This window comes from Mesocricetus auratus, unplaced genomic scaffold (genome assembly GCF_017639785.1).
Source record: "Mesocricetus auratus isolate SY011 unplaced genomic scaffold, BCM_Maur_2.0 Super-Scaffold_100007, whole genome shotgun sequence".
In the NCBI taxonomy this organism is placed as follows: Eukaryota; Metazoa; Chordata; class Mammalia; order Rodentia; family Cricetidae; genus Mesocricetus; species Mesocricetus auratus.
This window is the reverse complement of record NW_024429191.1, coordinates 57,563,611-57,582,595: the sequence shown is the minus strand read 5'-3', so window position 1 is coordinate 57,582,595 and position 18,985 is coordinate 57,563,611. Positions and strand designations below refer to the sequence as shown.

General features: G+C 49.0%; 1 protein-coding gene across 5 annotated transcripts in view; it reads left to right on the top strand.

Annotated features, from left to right (window-relative positions):
* Ksr1 (kinase suppressor of ras 1) overlaps nt 1-18,985 on the top strand; it is a 135,976-nt gene that overhangs the window by 19,391 nt on the left and 97,600 nt on the right. Inside the window, exon 1 of one of the 5 annotated variants that reach the window (XM_021231146.2) lies at nt 16,804-16,822. The exons of the other annotated variants lie outside the window; for them this stretch is intronic. The gene's annotated coding sequence lies outside the window, so the exon portion shown is untranslated. Of the gene's footprint in view, nt 1-16,803; nt 16,823-18,985 lie in introns of those variants that run through there. 5 annotated transcript variants of the gene reach the window in all.

The following is an 18,985-nucleotide window of genomic DNA, read 5'->3' as shown; positions in this document are numbered from 1 at the left end:
ATCGCTGTTGTTGGTTTCAGCCCGCCCAGGATCCCATCACAGCTGTGTCAGCCACTTCGGCGATGGCTGCCTGTTCTTCCCAGAGGGGACTTTACCTACAAGAGGCATTTCCTCTCCTTTTAAGGATGAAGACTGACATGTCTGGGGTTTTGTCGTTTTGGTTTTTTGTTTTCTTAAACAGGGACTTTGCCATGTAGTTGAGACTGTTGAGACTGGCCTGGGAATATGCAGTGCCCTGGAGTCAGCTTTTTTTTTTTTTTTTTTTTGGTTTTTACGAGACAGGGTTTCTCTGTTTTGGAGGCTGTCGGTCCAGCCTGGCCTCAAACTCACAGAGATCCGCCTGCCTCTGCCTCCCGAGTGCTGGGATTAAAGGCGTGCGCCACCAACGCCCGCTGGAGTCAGCTTTTTGAGTGCTGGGATTACTTGCGCATGTTACAATTCCCAGCATGTGTTATAATCTACCCCACCCCTGCCCGTGTGTGTGTGTGTGTGTGTGTGTGTGTATGTGTGTGTTGTGTGTGCATATGAGGGTAGGTTCCATGAACATGTATACACATGTGGAAGCCTGAGGCCAGTTATCAGGCATCTCCCTTGATTGTTCTCCATCTCTGTCGAGTTTAACATTTTATATGTAGGAGTGTTTTGCCTGTGTGGATATACCACACCATATGTACACCATGCCTGTGCGGGGGCAGAAGGGGGTGGCAGAATCCCTGGAACTGGAGTTCCATGGCCAATGCTTTGGAAACCAAATCCAGGTCCTCTGTGAGGCAGCACGTGCTCCTAAATGCTGAGCCGAGCGATCCTCCAGCCCTCTACCATGGTTGTGTGTGTGTGTGTGTGTGAGCTCTCTAAGACCGAGGATGGCTCAGGTGCGATGGCTCAGTGGGTCAAGGTGGTTGCTGCCAAGCCTGCTGACCTAAGCTTAGCACCTTGAATCCACATGGTGGAGAGAGAACCAGCTCCTGTGGATAGTCCTCTGACCTCCATGCGCCTGACCTGGCAACACCTGCCACCTCCATTCCTCGAATATACATACATAAGAATAACCGGGGGAAGGCTGTATCCTTTGGAGTTGCAGAGGTGGCCTCCTGGGTGCTTCCCATTCTTTAGGTTTTAGGGTCTCATTCTTTAGCTTTTTCAGGGAAGAGTTTTGTTTTTGAAACAGAGCCTTGCTGTGGAGCCCACTCGAGCATTGAACACTGCATGTGAGCTTCTTTCCTGTTAAACATCTGCCACCATGTCCAGCCTGAGGTAAGTGAGCTTGAGTGGAGGCACCAGGGCCACCTAGGAGTCACAGAGAAGGTGACCCCGAGGATGTTTAACACAGCACGCTTTACCCTGATGGGGAACTGCAAACAGCCCTGGGATCTAAAATCTAAACATACAACCTGGGCAGTCCTTGAACTTGCAATCCCCTTGTCTCGGACTCCCAGTTAGCTGGGATCCAGGCCTATGCCGTCACACTTGGTTGGCATTTTCCTTCCTCCATCAGATTTTCTTCAGTGAACCTGCATTTCTCCTGTCAGGGAAAGAATCATGCCATATTTATGTAAAAATGTTTTGGATGGATTTCTATAGAGTTTAATGTGGCAAACATTTCTCAGGTTTAATTTTATCCCCACTGTTAAGTTTTAACCATTTTGTTGCCAAGACCTGGCTCAGTGTGAGTATCTGCTCACGTGACATGACTTGAGTCTACAGATGAAAAAATAGATTTTTTTTCAGGTGTGTGAAGTAGGAGCTTGAGCACGATGAGGAAGAAAATGGAAAATTCACAGAGCAACTTGTCAGCAGGTTTTTTTTTTTCCAAGTGAAATTATGTGTTCTTAAAAATAATCTAAAAGCAGGACTGAGAACATTAGATCTTGTCAGAGCCACCATGAGTGACAGTGTTCTTCCTCTGTGACTTCATGTGTGGTGTCTTCCTGAGATCCTAGGACTGGTGCTCTGCTGCAGCCAGGAGCTGCTTGGGGAACCCTTTGCAGAGGTGAGCTGCTGCGGAGGCCAGGCTTGCTGTCGAGGCCCATGTACTGCAGACCCCTCAGGGGCCCACTTCCTGTCCCCTACTTTGTGAGCGCTGGTTGCTGATGGCTTCTATCCCTGTCAGTCCTGGAATTGCGTTCGGTCAAAAGGAATGTCATTTCCAAGGGACCTCCACCCCATCTGGAAACGGAGGTACAAATCCTAGCCTTTCTTCTCCACCAGAGAGCAGTTCAGATGGTCTTCCTTGCTCCAGAGGTCCCCACAGGCTTATCTGTGACCTGTGTTGGACCCTAGCCTCAGCCTTTCCATGTTCAGGCCTCTTCCCTGAACTCCAGGCTGCAGGCCAACCCCTCTCAGAGTCTGCTGTTAGGGAAATTACCTCAGACCCAGGCTTGAGGTGAGTTGTGGAGGGGAGAGTGATGGCATTTCTGCCATTTTGTACCCATGCCTGCTTGTATGTATGTGTATATGTGCACGTGTGTGTGCACATGTGCTCGGAGCCAGAGGAAGACATCCTATGCTACATTCTTCCACCTTATTCCCTCCCTTAACACAGGGTCTCTCTTGCTAAACCTGGAGCTCACTGTTTGACTAGACTGGCTGCTAGCCAGTGATCCCCCTGTTTCTGCCTCTCAAAATTCTTATCTCCACCATAAAGAATTCTGCTTTTCCCATGGATGCTGGGGATCCAAACTCAGGTCCTCATGGTTGTGGGCCAAACACTCTTCCCACTCAGCCAATCTCCCCAGCCTTTGTCTTTGAGAAGGAGATTATAGCCCATGAGCTGTCAGCCCATTCAGATCATGTGGTGGAGATTCTGGAGATCTGCAGACACGGGTGGGGTCTTGCATATTCCAATCCTCCATGGTGCCTGCTACCATGTCTGACTTCTTTGCCTCCTTACTGTGGGTGTTCTCAGAGAGTGACCTTTTGACTATTGGGAAAGACTACCCAGCCGTTAGCCTGCCCCCCAGGAATCTGTGAGTCTCAACCGGAGAGCTTCCTTGTGCCTGGAGCGCCAACGCGTGCTTCAGCTGAGGGGAGTGCTGTTGCCAGCCTTGTGCGTGGGGCCTTCCAGGCACTGGGCTGCTTCAACCTTCCATTCCCTGACCTGGCACCAAAGGAGGTGTCTGTTGATGGCAGCATTTGGTGGGAGTTCCTGGTGGCCTCAGAAGTCACACTTCTCCACTGTGTCACTGTGCCTGCTTCTCAAGCTTTTGTTTAGGTCTCCTGGTACCCTTAGAGTCTTGGTCTACAGCACACAGGGCTGCTTTTTCCTTTTTCAGGCTGCATCTCCTCACTGTGCCTAGAGCTCTTCCTGTCTCACTGGGCAGCTGCTCTCATCTGTTTCCTTTCTCTTTCCTGTCTTATCTTCCCCAGCAGGGAGGGTGCGAGGCCTGGGGCCCTGGATAGCTCCATTTTGAGACTTGCCATGTCTGTTCCCGTGTGGCTCCTGCCTTGCAAGTGCAGGCGACTCTTGCTGGCCTTTGTGTGCTGCTGTGTTGGTGTAGATGAGATCTTCTCCTGTATACCCCTCCATAAAGATATTTTCATCCTGTCTTAGTTAGGGTTTCTATTGCTATGATGAAACACCATAGCCAAAAAGCAAGTTGGGGAGGAAAGAGTTACACTTCAGCATTGCTGTTCAAATCACTGAAGGAAGTCAGGTCAGGAACTCAAACAGGGCAGGATCCTGAAAGCAGGAGCTGATGCAGAGGCCATGGAGAGTGCTGCTTACTGGCTTGCTTCCCATGACTTGCTCAGCCTGCTTTCTTATAGAACCCAGGACCAGCAGCCCAGAGATGGTACCACCCACCATGGGCTGGGCCTTCCCTCACTGGTCACTAAATGAGAAAATGCCTTACAGCTGGATCTCATTGAGGCGTTTCCTCATCTGAGGCTCCTTCGTCTCCGATGACTCTAGCTGTGTCGAGCAGAAACACAAAATCAGCTAGTACAACTGACCCCTTGTCAGCTTGACACACAATCACTATTAAGCCACAACCCTTTTTTTTCATATCCCCAAGATCTCACATTAAGAATATAAATATCTTAAAAGTCCCATATTCTTTACAAATTCAGACACATTACAATTTTAGTAACCAATCTCTTTTAAAACCCAAAGTCTTTTAAAATTCAGTCTTTCAGCTGTGGGCTCCACTAAACTACATTCTTACTTCAAGAGTAAAGAATCAGGGTACAATCACAATCAAATCAAAGCAAAACAAAATTCAACCATCCAATATCTGGATTCTCCTCCGATGGGCTTGGGTCACTTCTCTGGCTCTGCCTTCTGCAGCACACACAGCTTGTCCTCCAGGCTCCGGCGGGCTCCACTCCACTGCTGCTGCTGTTCTTGGTGGTCTCCCCTGGTACTGGCATCTCCAAAATGCTGGGGTCTCTGCTGCAACTGGGCTGCACTTTCACCAGAAGCCTCTCATAGGCGCTCTTCATGGTGCCAAGCCTCAACTTCTTTGCATGACCCCTTCAGTCCTGGACTTTCAGCTGCCCCGGAGTGAGGCTGCACTTCTCCAATGGCATCTCCTGGGCTCTCACAGTGCCATGCCTCAGATGCCCCCCATGACCTGTTTATGCTTTCAAAACCAGTACCACCTGTGTGACTCTTACACTACCAAGTCCAGCTGCCAGCATGAGGTACAACCTTGGCCGCCTCTGGAACACAGCTTCTCTGTGCTCTCAGGAAACACTTCCCAGAAGATTCACCTCGATGATGCCACCGCTAATTTCTTAGCTCTAGCTGACCAGCATCAACTGTCCCAGTAACATAAAAATTTCACATCAGTAGTTCTGGTATTTTGTTAATCACATCAGATTCTTCAGCCCCAACTAACCAGAACCACAGGATCCTAATTCAGAATAACAAATAGCCCCGACAGACTCTTTAAACCTCCCAAGCCAGGCCTCCATCCTCTGCACTGCTCTTAACATTATCTTCCAAGTTCCCAAAGAACATCCCACAGAGCTCTTAACATTCAGTGGTTCTTCTAGCCCTAAGTTCCCAAGTTCTCCCACAGTCCTCCCAAAAAAACATGGTTAGGTCTGCCACAGAAATATCCTACTCCTGGTACCAATTTCTGTCGTAGTTATGGTTTCTAATGCTATGATGAAACACCATGGCCAAAAAGCAAGTTGGGGAGAAAATGATCTATTTGGTTTATACTTCAGCATTGCTGTTCATCACCAAAGGAATTCAGGACAGGAACTTAAACAGGGCAGGATCCTGGAGGCAAGAGTTGATGCAGAGATCATGGAGGGGTGCTGGTTACTAGCTTGCTTCCCATGGCTTGTTCAGCCTGCTTTCTTATAGGACCCAGGGTCAACAGCCCAGGTGTGGTACCACCCACCATGGACTGGGCCTTCCCTCACTACTAAATGAGAAAATGCCTTATAGCTGGGTCTCATTGAGGCATTTCCTCAACTGAGGCTCCTTCCTCTCTGATGACTCTAGCTGTGCCAGGTTGACACACACAACCAGCCAGGACATATCACGTGCTCCCAATTATAGGTGTTTTCACTCATAAAGTATGCTCTCAAAGTGCTTTACTGCTATGCAGTGTTTTTGTCACACAGCTCTTTATGGCCTCCTGGCAGGACCTCTAACATCAAGAACTCTGTTAACATGTAGAGAGCTGGGCATAGTCTTTTGACTGTGTGTAGATGAGGCCAACTTTGCTTCATAGTGAGGAGTTGGCCTTTTGGGGAGAGATACATTCTCTGGGATGCAGACTGTGAAGGGGGTCCCAGTGGCCTTGGTCTGATCCATCCCAGCATTGGGGATTCTGCAATGTGCCACATCCAAGGGTAGTTTTGTCCTTCATATCTTTCAAAGGGTGGTGATGCTACTTAGCCAACATTTACTGAATATCTAGTGGGTGCCAGACACTGGGACAGATAGGTGCACAGAAGGACATTACTTCAGTCCTGACTCCAGAAAGAATTGACCAGTTGATGCAAGATGCCTGCTCTGGGGGAATAGAGATGTACCTGTGAATTCTCTTCTTCTAGGCTGCGACTCTGGCATGGTATCATTGTCTGTAGAGTCCCCAGGGCCCCTGGTCTGAGGCCAGCACCCAGGTTGCCACATGGACAGATGTTTGGAGTTTCTGGGAACCACTGAGCCCCCCACCCTCCAGTTCTTACCTCTGCCCGCTTGGCTTGCACTCTAGGGGAGCCCCCTTCTGGGGCTCGGATGAATGGACTTTGGTGCCTTGAGGTGCTAAGTCACAGGCTCCTCTGCCTTGCTTCTTACAGTGGGTTTAGAGGAAGTGTGATATTCTGCAGAGGGGAACTCCTTCAGACAGGGTAGTATCTTGTGAAGTCGGTGGGTGGGGGGCTTTGGAGTTAGACTGGCCTATTTGCCATTTGCTAGTTCTGAAGCCTGGGATGAGTTATTTCACCCCAGAGCTTTGGTTTCTGCCTCTGTCAAATGGGATCATATAAGATGCTCTTCATAGACTCCTGGGAGGACCAAGGAGGTCCTACGTAAGAGGTCCTTAGTGGTATGTGCTTGGCGTAGTTATCTGTATGGTCCGTGTCTTCCAAATAGTAGTCACTCTAATTACCCTTGGAGCTCCTACCATGTCTGGCCCTCAGCGGGCTAGAGTTTGTTGAAAAGACTGTTTGGATTTAGGTTTGTTAGCATTTGCTAACTAGGTTTTAAGATTTGGACCAAGTTTTTTCTGGCCACCAATAAATGAAGTGGGCATGGTGGATTTTACTGCAGGGAAAAAGCATATTTTCTTAGTTCCCCCTGATTCTGAGGCTCTTCAAGGTTTTTCTTCTATGTAAACACTCTGACAGGAGTGGTATTTAACAAGGGTGGTTTGGCTCTGGTTGTCACCACAGGCTTGGGTCTGGGATCTGAGACTGTTTAGTTGCTTGGTTGCTGGCATGAAGGCAAGTGATTTTTTTTCTTCCCAAAATGTGGTTATGACTGCAGAGTGGTCAGTCATGCACCCCATTCCCCCCGAGTTTGCTAGGCTATGGTTTGTTGGCAGGCTCCCTGGTGAGGACACAGGGATGGCCATGCTGGCTGATGTGCCCAGAGTCAGGCATGGAGGCAGTACCTCCGCCCCTTCCCATCCCATATCCATTTGCCTATTCCTAGAGGCAGCAGCCCTGGCTTCTCAGCTGGGTGCTCTAACCATGACTGCATCCTGACTTCCCTTAGGGACTTGTGTGCCCCTCCTCTCCTGCAGCCAGGGATGGGTTTGACCAGGTCAGGTCAAGCCAGTAGCAGCAGCCTGAGTCTTTGGAGAGAAAGTAGGAAGTAGAGCAAACAGGCCTGCAAACTGGAGAAGTGGTTTCTCTTTCCGAATCTACCACTTAACATACAGCATGCCTTCTTGTTGTTGTGTAGTCCTGGGTGGCCGAGAACTCACAGAGATTCCCTTGCCTCTGCCTCGCAAGTGCTGGAATTAAATTAGAGGCGTGTGCCAATACTCCCATCTCCCTCCTCACTGTCTCCGACACTCCCTTCTCCCCACTATCTCTCCTCATTTTCTTCAATAGCAGGCTCTCAGTTTGTAGCCCTAGCTGGCCTCACTATATAGATCAGGCTGAACTTGAACTTGCAATGATTCTTGTGCCTCTCAAGGGCAGGGTTTATAGGCATGTACTTGTCACCAGGGCACTCAGACCCTCTGGGCTGTGGCGATCTCTGTGGGGAAACGGATGGTCGAGTTCTTTCCTGTTCTGTGATGTTGAAACACTCTTGGAAAATTGTTTTGTTTGATTATGTAAGTATAAGTATGTATGTATGTATGTAGGCAATTTATGTAGTATGTAGTACAATACACTGGGAAGTTATAGAAGGCTGAAGAGTAGAAGAGGAAACCTCCTTCATATATACATTTCCCCACTGTGGTGCTCCCCCTCCCCGCCCCCACTGCCTACTTTCCCTTTTTAGAGGCATTCTTGCTTGAAAATTTCATATTAGTTTCATTAAATATACTTATTTAATTAGTGTGTGTGTATCAGAGGATAACTTAAGGGAATTGATTCTCTCCTTTCAATATATGGGCCCTGGTAATTGATTTGGTGGCAAGCTCCTTTACCATTGAGCTATCTCACTGCCCCATATCTTTGTTGTTTGATTTTATTTTTGAGATAGAGTTTCACTGGATAGCCCTGGATAGCCTGGAACTTAATGTATAGTCCTTGTTGGCCTTGAACTCACAAAGATCTGACTGTCTCTGCCTCCCTAGTGCTGGGATAGAAGGCATGCGCCACCAAGCTGTATGCTGTTTCCTCTTTGTGTCCGTGTCATTATTAGTATCAGGAGTTTTGAAAATTGAGACAGGGTTTTGGCATGTAGTCCTGACTGACTTGGCACACACTGTGTCCTTGATGTGAAGTTCCCCTGCTTCAACCTTCCCAATGCAGGGTTCATAGGTGTACACCACCCCACTTAGCTGTTTGCTCTTTAAGCTAGTCTCCTGCTGATAGATGTTTAGGGTGTTTCCAGTCTTTTGCTATTACCATCAGTGCTGCAGTGATTTTCCTAGCTTCCAGGAACTGACATTAATCAAAATGCACTGGAAGAGGCTTTATTGCATCAGTTGCTGATCTGTCAGGCAGCTCCAAAACATGTAGACACTCAAGGCAAGGGAGCCCTCATGGCTCTAGTCTTCCTGATGATGTCCTGCTACTCTCTGCACATCTGTGGGTACTGGTGTATCCTGTCTTCACAGTGTGTACCTTCCCCAAGGCCCATGGAACCAGGGGTGTCCGTGGGACCCCCAGCTGGACCTGTCACTTGTAGGGAGGGTGTAGAGAAGTACGCTAATGGGAGCTCAGCTGCAGGCTACACTCTAAGAAGAGAGTTCCTGTTCTTGTGTTGTGCAATGTTCCTGGGGCCTGGGCCTGCCCTTCTGCTTTTCCTTGTCTTTCTGCAGAGGTTGCATGAGTGGAAGGGCTGCCGAAGGGTATATGCCAGGGCACCTGCGGTTTTTTTGTTTTGTTTTGTTTTTGTTTTTTCGAGACAGGGTTTCTCTGTGTAGCCCTGGCTGTTCTGGAACTCACTCTGTAGACCATGTTAGCCTTGAACTCACAGAGATCCACCTGCCTCTGCCTCCCAAGTGCTGGGATTAAAAGCGTGTGCCTGCCTGGCATGACACCTGTGTTTTTGAGGTGAGCGTCATGTTTCCTGTGCAACTTCATGTACCTTTTCCTTCCTGTATGTTTTCTCATTAGTCTCCTTTTGTTCTTTCTTCTCCCCGTTCTTCCTTCGCTTTCTAGACTAAAATCCCTGGTAGCCTGGCTATTTCTGCCATCCGCCCATCCACCGCTCCTTCCTTCCTCTCTGTTCTGTGTGTGGAAGACATGAAACGCTGAGCTCAGGTGAGGGGCTGGAGTCAGAGTAACTACAAAAGTCACCATGGTTCTTCCTGTGTAAGAGGTCTGGCTGTGGATAATGTAATACACCAGATACTCAGTTATACTGCCTAAGTGCTGGCAATCATTAATATCTTTTAAGTGATTTTGGTGGCGTTCTCTGAAATAGACTGTAACAAGCTAGCTCATATATGATTGAAAATAAAGTTTGATTGTTAAATGTAAAAATATTTTGGCCTCATCATTAAAAAATACAGGTAAGCGCTGGTGAGATGGCTCATCCGGTTAAGGCACCTGTCACCATGCCTGATGACGTCACCATGCCTGCCAACCCACATTTAGTCCCTGGGACTTACATGATGGATGGAAGCAGAGAATTGGCACCTACAAGTTGTCCTCTAGGATCTATGTGTGCACTCTGACACACACACACACACACACACACACACACACACACACACACACACACACACACTACAAAATGAGTAATGACAAAATTCAAGACTCAGAAATTAAAAACATAGGTAAAAACAGCGGTAGAGTTCATTCAGGTTCCTCAGAGCCCCTTTTCTCCTGAGTGCTTGGATGGAAGCCCACGTGGGAGAGAAGCAGGCCTCACTGGTTGGTAGGGTGGATGGGAGTCTCAACAGGGCGCAAGCAAAGGCCTGGGGTGTCCTGTCCTTCTGTCACCTTTCCCAGAGAGCAGTTTGTTGCTCTCGTATGTGGACTAACTTTGCACTGTGACTTGACAGTAACATATTCTTTGGATTTAACTGTCCAGCTCACAGGGCCTCGGCACCTACAGAAACTGTATAGCTTTCCAACATGTAAGTTTGCGTATGAAACTGTTCGTTGGGTTTATGATTAGAGATTGCTATGTGTTCAGTAACAGGAAAGGCTGACAATCTTGAAGTTCTGCGATTGGCCTAACATGCACCTGACGCTGAGCTACACTCCCATTTCGGTCTTTTTTTCTGAGACGATCTCAGGTAGCTCAGGCTGGCCTCCAGCTGGGTAGTGGAGGATGGTCTTGAACTTCTGATCTTGCATTTCCACCTCCTGAGTGCTGAGATTACAGCTATTCATCACTCATCACTATGACTGGGTTTTGTGGTGTCCGAGATGGAACTCTGGAGTTCCTGTGTGCTAGAAAAGAACTCTGCCAACTGAGCTATTTGCCCAGCCTTTTGTTTGCTTATTTGTTTTTGAAACAAGGTCTCTCCATGTAGCCATGGCTGTCTGGAACTCTCCATATAGACCAGGCTGGCCTTGAACTCATAGAGATCCTCCTGCCTCTCCCTTCCAAGTGCTGGGATTATGGTGTGTGCCTCCACCTCTGGCCTGGCTCAGGCTGGCTCAAATTTTCAGTGTAGCCAAGGATGTTCTTGAACTTTTTATCTTCTTCTCATGTCCATCTCCAAATATAAGGATTACAGGTATTAGCCACCATATCTGGGTCCAGCTGTTTTTATTTATTTATTTTTTGATTTTCAGTGGTGCTGAGGGTTGGCCCTCATAAATGCTAAACAAGCATTTCTACTGTTGAGACAGTCTGTCAAGTTGTTCATGCTTTGCAGGCTCCATAATCCTCCTGCTTACCCGCCCCCCCTCCCCAGCACTTGAGGTCACAGGTGTGTGTGTGTGTGTGTGTGTGTGTGTGTGTGTGACAATGCCTGCTTTCTGTATCTTTCTTCCTATCTTCTTTCTTTCTTTCTTTCTTTCTTTCTTTCTTTCTTCCTTCCTTTCATTTATTTATTTATTTATTTTTGATTTTGAGACAAGCTGTTACTATGTAGCTCAGCATAATTGGAAATACAGGCATGTGCCACTGTGCCTGGCCCAGTCATGTCTCACAAAGCCCCTGTGTATGTGTCATTCCTGTGCGGGTTTACACACACACACAGACACACACACACAGGCACACACAGACACACACAGGCACACACAGACACACACAGTCACACGAGCTTTGCTTTGGTGGGAAGATGAAGTAGAAGCTAATGACTTTTTTCTTACCCTGCCCATAAAAGGCTGGTGCTTTGGGAAATTTTACTTTGTAGTTGGTGTTTTCCTCCCACTAAAAAAAGAAAGGGAAATAAAAAGTTTGTGCGTCATTTTAGTCCCAAGAGGGTGGTGGGTTTGCCAGTGGGGTGCAGATCTTTGCCAGAGAGCCATCACTGAGTGTGCTCAGGGAAGAGTGCAGGGTCTCTCCTGTCATTAAGTTGGCTCTGCCTGCCGAACTGAGGCTTCCTGCCCTTGCCCTGCCCTGCCCTGCCCCTGGCAGGCTGCTCTGTGGGCTGCGCTCTGCTCACCATCTGTTGAGGAGGAAGCAGTTGCGAAGCTGTTAGCGCACCTCTCTCCCATGTCTAATTTAGCTGGGCACCCTCCTCTGAATAGGCCCCACCAGGGCTGTGGGATCACCCATTAATTATTGACGGGGGTCAGCCTCCTGGTGGGACTCCTGTGCCCACAGACAGACGGTGCTGATGAGCAGTCACATCGCACATGGGGAGGAGGGAAGCGACTAGGAGGATGTGAGCAACTGCTAGGAGTGGGTGGCTTCAAAATAGAAACGCGTGAGGCGTCTAGGAAGGTAATTTTAACCTCGGATCTTCTAGAAGCTGTGCTTCTGAGTGAACCATGCTGCAGGCAGCAGCCAGCACGGGTTAAGCTCACCTTTGCAGCTGGCATCTGCCCAGTACCCAGCACCATCTTCCTCTAGGGAGGATCGGGCATGTAATGGCAAGGGTTTCTCCAGAGTCATAGGCCTGAGACCGTCCTTGCCTCTGACCTGCCATGTTGTCCTGCACAAGCTGCTTCCCTTTCTCTGGGCTCAGTTCTTGACACTTGGAAATCAGGGGATTTTGGGGGGTCTGTCACAGTTTTAGAACATTTTGAGTAATATATATGCATACTGTTGCAGCAAGAAAGTCATGAGTTAGATAAAGCCCAGAATCTAAGACTGATAGGCTTCCATGACTGTGAATCCTGGCTCCTTTAATCTGTATTGAGATTTCAGCTTGGTATGATAAGTAGGGGGTAGGAGAGATTCAGCTGTGGTGCCTTGTCTACAAGGAAGGGCTAACAAGAAGGATTCGGGAAATAAGTTTTACTTCCTGATAGGTGCTCATTGGCATTGAGGACTTGACTTCTGAAACTGCCTTTTGTCTTAGCTGGAGAGCATATTTCGTGTAGGGAGGGAAATGGGCGTGATTGTGGTTTAAGGATGCCACTTGGCAGAAAACATTGGTGTGGAGTTCACCAACCTTTCCTAATCCTCTCATCATTTCATTTGCAATCATCACCCCAAACAGTAAACAGTCGACTCTGTGTGACGTATATGACACCCTGATCTTTGAGCCTCAGGAAACACAGTGAACTAATAGGCACTATTGTCTGTTGCACTTTGAAAATGACCCAAGTTGAGTGTCAGTGACCTGCAGTTGTGTCTAAGGCCACCCAGTTGTGGTCAGTGTCAAGCTAGGACTAGAGCCTGACTGTGAACACTTAGTCTCTGTTTTTTATGCCCTTTTAAAGACAGGTTTTGAGGAGAAGGGGGCAGGGAACCAGTTCTGGGGCTATGGCTGAGAATATTTGGTCCCACAGGAAATCATGCCCTTGAATTATTTAGTTCAATAAGTTTTCTCAGTTACCTGGTCATCAGCTCTGCACTGCCTGTTCTTGCCTGCCCAGCCAGGTGGAGCCCCAAGGCCCACATGTATTACATAATTCAACTTCCTTCCTTCCTTCTCCCTCCCTCCCTCCCTCCCTCCCTCCCTCCCTCCCTCCCTCCCTCCCTCCCTCCCTCCCTCCCTCCCTCCTTCCCTCCCTCCCTCCTTTCCTCCTTCCCTCTCTTCCTCCTGTAAAAAAAAAACTGAACTAAAAGAGTTAACTTCATTTTTATGTTCATAGTTCACAATACACATGAAAACTGCATTTTATTTTGTTTTGAGCCAGGGTCTGGCTATGTAGTTCTGGCTGTCCTGGAACTCACTATATAGATGAGGCAAATGCCACCACACCTAACCAAAACTGCACTTAACATTTTAAAAACTTATTTATTTTTATGTATGAGTGTATTTTATGCATGCATGTTTGTACATGCCTGGTACCAGTGGAGGTCAAAAGAGGCATGCCTGTGGGAACCCCTGGAAATGGAGTTACAGAGGGTTGTGGGCCTCCACGTGGTGCTGGAACCCCAGTCATGTCCTCTGCGTGAACAGCCGGTGCTTTTAACTGCTGAGCGGTCTCTCCAGCCACTAAACTAGTTTTATTTTATTATTCTTCTTGGTTTGGTTTTTTGAGACAGGGCTTCTCTTTGTAGCCCTGGCTGTCTTAGAACTAACTCTGTAGAACTGGCTGGCATCAAACTCACAGAGATTTGCCTGCCTCTGCCTCCTGAGTGCTGGCATTAAAGGCATGCGCCACTACCACATGGCCAAACTATACTTTTAAATCTCATTTCTCCCCCACAAAACCATTCTCTTTGCTAGGAATTGAGGGTGCAGGAAGGGAGAGTTTTCCTTGTGATACCTGCAAGCCCTCAGGTACAGGACCTTGGTCTCCAGTGAAATAGGACAGATAGCACAAAACTGATAAGGCATGCCTTCTGACATCTCCTGGCCGAGTCATGCCAGGCTGTGTGACCCTACTTCCTCCCAGGCTCTGGTCCTCATGGGAGGGCCTTACACCAGGGTGAGGAGGACCAGAGCCTGGGAGGAAGTAGGGTCATGGCTCCTGCAGGAGAAGCAAAGAGTGGGGCTGGGAGTGGAGGTGGGACGGACTGGGGGTGTCTTTCCTTGTTGAAATGCAGCTGATGTTTTGTTGGACTCTGAGGCTGTCCCTCCATCCATTTCTGGTGGTAGTCTTTCACATTTCTTTTGAGTTTCTACCATTGAAGTGAGTGTCTCTCACAGATGGGAGAGAGTCATGGTAGGTATCCGAGTTGTTACAGTAGAACCCAGCATTACTCTGCAGACCATTGTTACCTTGTTCCATGATCCCCTTTCTGTCCTGTTTCTTGGAAGTGACCTTAAATTACCTAAACCCCTCAGGAAAATGTGCTCTTGCGTTGCCCTTTTAACGATGCTGGTTTTCCCTTGCAAGTTGGATTTAAATAACCCTTCTTTCTGTGTTGTCACGCACTTAAAGAGCTACATCATAAAAAATTCCCATCCCTTAACTTTAATTATGGGGTATGCTGAGGAGGGACGGGATCTTGGGGAGGAAATAATGGGCCGACAAGAGTGGAGTCACACTGGGGATGCTCACTAGCAGAGCTGAAGGTTTGCCTGCCACTGGGAAGTTAAAAAGCAAAACAGCCCCCACCCCAGCCAAGCAAGGCCATTCACTCTGGCTTCTTGTTCCTGAGGCCCTTTGGTTGTGTCACTTCTACTTGGAACAGTTGTCACCCACATGGACTCTGTGTTGTCCGTCCCCGCCCCTGTGTGTGTGTGTGTGTGTGTGTGTGTGTGTGTGTGTGTGTGTGTGTCCGTTCTCTATGTCACAGCATAGGTATGATGTAGAGGTCAGAGGATAACTTGTGAGAGTTGTCTCTGTCCTTTCACCATGTGCTTCCCCGGACAGAAGGCTTGGCCGCAAATACCTTTCCCCACTGAGCCATCTTGCCAACCCCCACATGGACTTTGGCTGTGGTTTGGAGCAGGGGCATGAACATGCTAGAGATCTATGAACAAGGCTCCTTCTCCCCCTAACTCTGTCTGACAGCAAGGGAAAAAGTACAGGAGGGATATGGGGGAGATAGCTCAATTGGTAAGTTGCTTGGTGTGTGGGCATGAAAACCTAAGTTCCATCCCCAGTATCCACATAAGAAAACAAAAACAAAACAAAAAAAACAAAATAAAACAAAAGCTTGGCACAGCTGGGCAGTGGTGGTGGCACATGCCTTTAATCTCAGCACTCAGGAGGCAGGGCTATCTCTATGAGTTCAAAGCCAGCTGAGTCTAAAGCTGGGGTTCCTGGACAGCCAAGGCTACACAGCAAAACCGTGTCTGGAAACAACAGTAGCAACAGCAAAGCTGGGTATGGTGGGCGGCTGTTAGAATTTCAGCCCTGGAGAGGCAGAGGTGGAGGAAGCTGGGTATGGGGGGCGGCTGTTAGAATTTCAGCCCTGGAGAGGCAGAGGTGGAGGAAGCTGGGTATGGGGGCGGCTGTTAGAATTTCAGCCCTGGAGAGGCAGAGGTGGAGGAAGCTGGGTATGGGGGCGGCTGTTAGAATTTCAGCCCTGGAGAGGCAGAGGTGGAGGAAGCTGGGTATGGGGGGCGGCTGTTAGAATTTCAGCCCTGGAGAGGCAGAGGTGGAGGAAGCTGGGTATGGTGGGCGGCTGTTAGAATTTCAGCCCTGGAGAGGCAGAGGTGGAGGAAGCTGGGTATGGGGGGCGGCTGTTAGAATTTCAGCCCTGGAGAGGCAGAGGTGGAGGAAGCTGGGTATGGGGGGGCGGCTGTTAGAATTTCAGCCCTGGAGAGGCAGAGGTGGAGGATTCCCTCCTGCTCACTGGCCAACAAACATAGCTTACCTGACAAGCTCCAGGCCAGTGAGACACTTGTAGCAAAAACCATGATGGACGGCCTATCCCTGAGCAGGGACACCCATGGACGGCCTATCCCTGAGCAGGGACACCCATGGACGGCCTATCCCTGAGCAGGGACACCCACGGATGACCATCTGGCCTCCACATTCACTCGGGAACATGCTTACACATAAGCACACAAACACAGAGAGCGCTGGGAACCACGAGGGAGGCCTTCTAAGGCCTCTAAACAAAGACTTGAACTTGAGGGCAAAGCTGCTGTCCAGGTTTTGTGCAGAGACTGTGTAGCTCCTCCTGCAGAGGGGGTGGGACTTCGTGTACTGAGGCCCCAGAGGTATGCAGAGCATGGCAGTTGAAGCCAGTGGCTTTCTGGGTGTGGGAAGGAACAGCAGGTGGCAGTAATTGGGAAGTTTGAAGTCTATCCTAGTCATAAAAAGTGAAAGGGACAACTTATGGAGAGTCACATGTCTGGCCAGTGTCCTTAAATGGACCAGGGGGTTGAGCCCCGCTGTTTCTGACTCTAGCAGAGCTACTGTTTTCCCGGAGTCAGTTGAGGAACTGATATCAGCATTCCAGAGACATGAACTAACAGGTCTTTTCATTTACATTTAAAAGTAATATCAAGAGGAAGAGGTTTCTGGCACTTGTACAGTTTTTTTTAAATCTTGATGGAGCCGTTTTCCGCATCAGGTTGGCAGCCGTGTCTCTGCCCTGTTAGCCATGCCTGAGCCATTGGGTGGTGTCACAGGTCCTCCAGGAAACTGATTTTGGACCCTGGCCTCTGACTCAGTGTGGCCTTCTGGGTGGCTCCCTGTGCCTGGTAGGCGGCCGTGTCCCTGCCCAGCCCATAAGCAGGTGCCCCAAGTGATCCCACTCCTGCCCGGCAGTCCCAGTGCGTGACTGCAAAGGTGTCTTGGTGGGCACAGCTGGGTAAGTGGAGCAGCTGGGGTGGTGGGTGGGTGGGTGGGTGGGTGGGTGTTGCAGACAGGTAGATATGGGGCGGAGGCCCAGGTGCTCAGAGTGGGTGTGATTTGTGCACAAAGCCAGAGGCTTTTACCTGTTGAGCAGGGAAAGCCGTGTGGGAAGTTGGGCTGGATTTTAGAAGCCATGTCTGCTGGAAGCTTGTGTTTTAGTCACTGAGCAAGCGTACAGGATGAAGAGTGGCATATGCGATGGGTCTATCATCTCCTTGTCCCCCTGCCACTCCATGTCTTGTTTGTCATGATGTATGTCTTTGTGTGACACTTCGCGTGTGTCTGGGAATTTCTGTAACTTGAGAGCAGTGTAGAGGATAAGGGTAGTGGGCAGCCTAGCCCAGGAGTTCATGGTTATCAGGGTACCTGTTCCCATGATGCCTTAGGCCTCGTTCCTGGTCTCTCTGTGACACAGTCCTCTCACAAGCCTTCACAGCTGCATATGGGCCACCAGAGGGAGGCCTGGTGATCTTTTCCAGTGTCTGTTGTAGCTTCAAAATCCCGAAAACAGTGTTGTCTGGTGAGCTGTCCCCATTTGGTAACACATGACTGCCAACTGGGTATTTTAGTCACTGAGTTCAGAGTCATAGGATGAGGCTTCAGAGGGCCATTTCTTTACTGTCGTGCAGGCCTAAGGAACCAGAGTTCATGTCAGTCCACAGCTAGGTGTTGTCCTAGCTGTGTGGCACTTTGCAGGTACAGGTATTTGCTTCAAAGCCCAGAGTTAAAGGGGAGTTGCTTGTTAGGGTGGTGTGAGTGAGACTGCATGTCAAAAATTGTTCTCCAGGAGCCAGCTGCCTTTGTCTTTTGCTGATTTGGCTAGACTGGCTGGCCCATGGCTCCTCCTGTCTGCCTTTCTAGTGTAAGTCTCCAACCTACCAACCTGCTGGTACACACCTGGCTCCCCACCTGGGTGCTAGGATTGGGCTTGGGCCCTAATGCACATGGTAAGGGCTTCACTGACTGAGCTACTGATCGGGCCTCTGGAATTTTTTTTAAAGGCAGGATTTTATTTGCCCATTATGGTTAGTAAAACTTGTGCCCTAGTGTGGCCCCAGAAGCCAGAGGGAAGAGTGTGAAAGGTGCTTCCTTTTCTGCATACTATGTGAATGTTCCCAAGGCTCTTTTTGTAGTAAGTGCTTCTAGAACCTTCTGAACTCTACCCTTAGTCCCATTAGTCCCAAGCTCTGGCTTATAGGGACCTCATGGGACAGTGGCCAATCTCCATTTGCATCTTGACTCCTTTGCAGCCCAGCTCCCAGGATGGACCTGCCTTTCCTTTAACAACTGCATTGGGGACTAGACTTGCCCTGGGTAAGGCCTGGAGTGGGCTGCAGCATTTCAGGTTTGCCTTGGCGGGGAGGGTCTGCCTAATTTTAAACCTTTGAACTTACCACAGCCAGATTTCCTGGTGGAGTCCTGTCTCTTGTCCCCCTTGTGCTCTTCAGAGTGAGTGGAGGTGAACCCTGTTTTGGAGAGGGACACAGAGGGGCTACGATGTACCATGAATGTGTTGGCACCCACAAAGTCTACTCACTGAGCCTTTAAAAGCAGTGGTTTTCAACCCCATCCACGGGGATGGCTCAACACTGTCAGAAAACACGGAGATTTACAGTACGATTCATACCAGTAGCAAAATTAGAGTTATGAAGTAGCAACGAAAGTAACTTCATAGTTGGTGTCACTACAACATGAGGAACTGCACTAAAGGGTCGAAGCATTGGGGAGGTTGAGAAACCATTGCTCTAAAGAGAGTTTGAACAAATGGGTCAGAGCTGTGGTGTTGTCCAGCCCTGCCATGAAAGTCAGCTCCATCATTTACACTGGAAGTTTGTCTTTATTTTGTGTACAGATGGACTTTCCCTAAGTGCTCTGGGACTTTTCACTGGGAGCTGGAGAACTTTTCACTCTCCTGCTTGAGGCAGGGACTGTGAAACTGCTCAAGGCTAGCAAATGCTTGGTCCTCCAGTCTTTCAGTCACCCCCGGTGCGACGAGGGCTATCCTGTGCTCTCTGTTGGTGTTGCTGATCCCTTTCCGCCTTGCACACCTTTGCAAGCTCAGGGCTGTCAGTGTGGAGATCCCCAGGCTCAGTTGGGGGACTGTTACAGCATTCTGGTC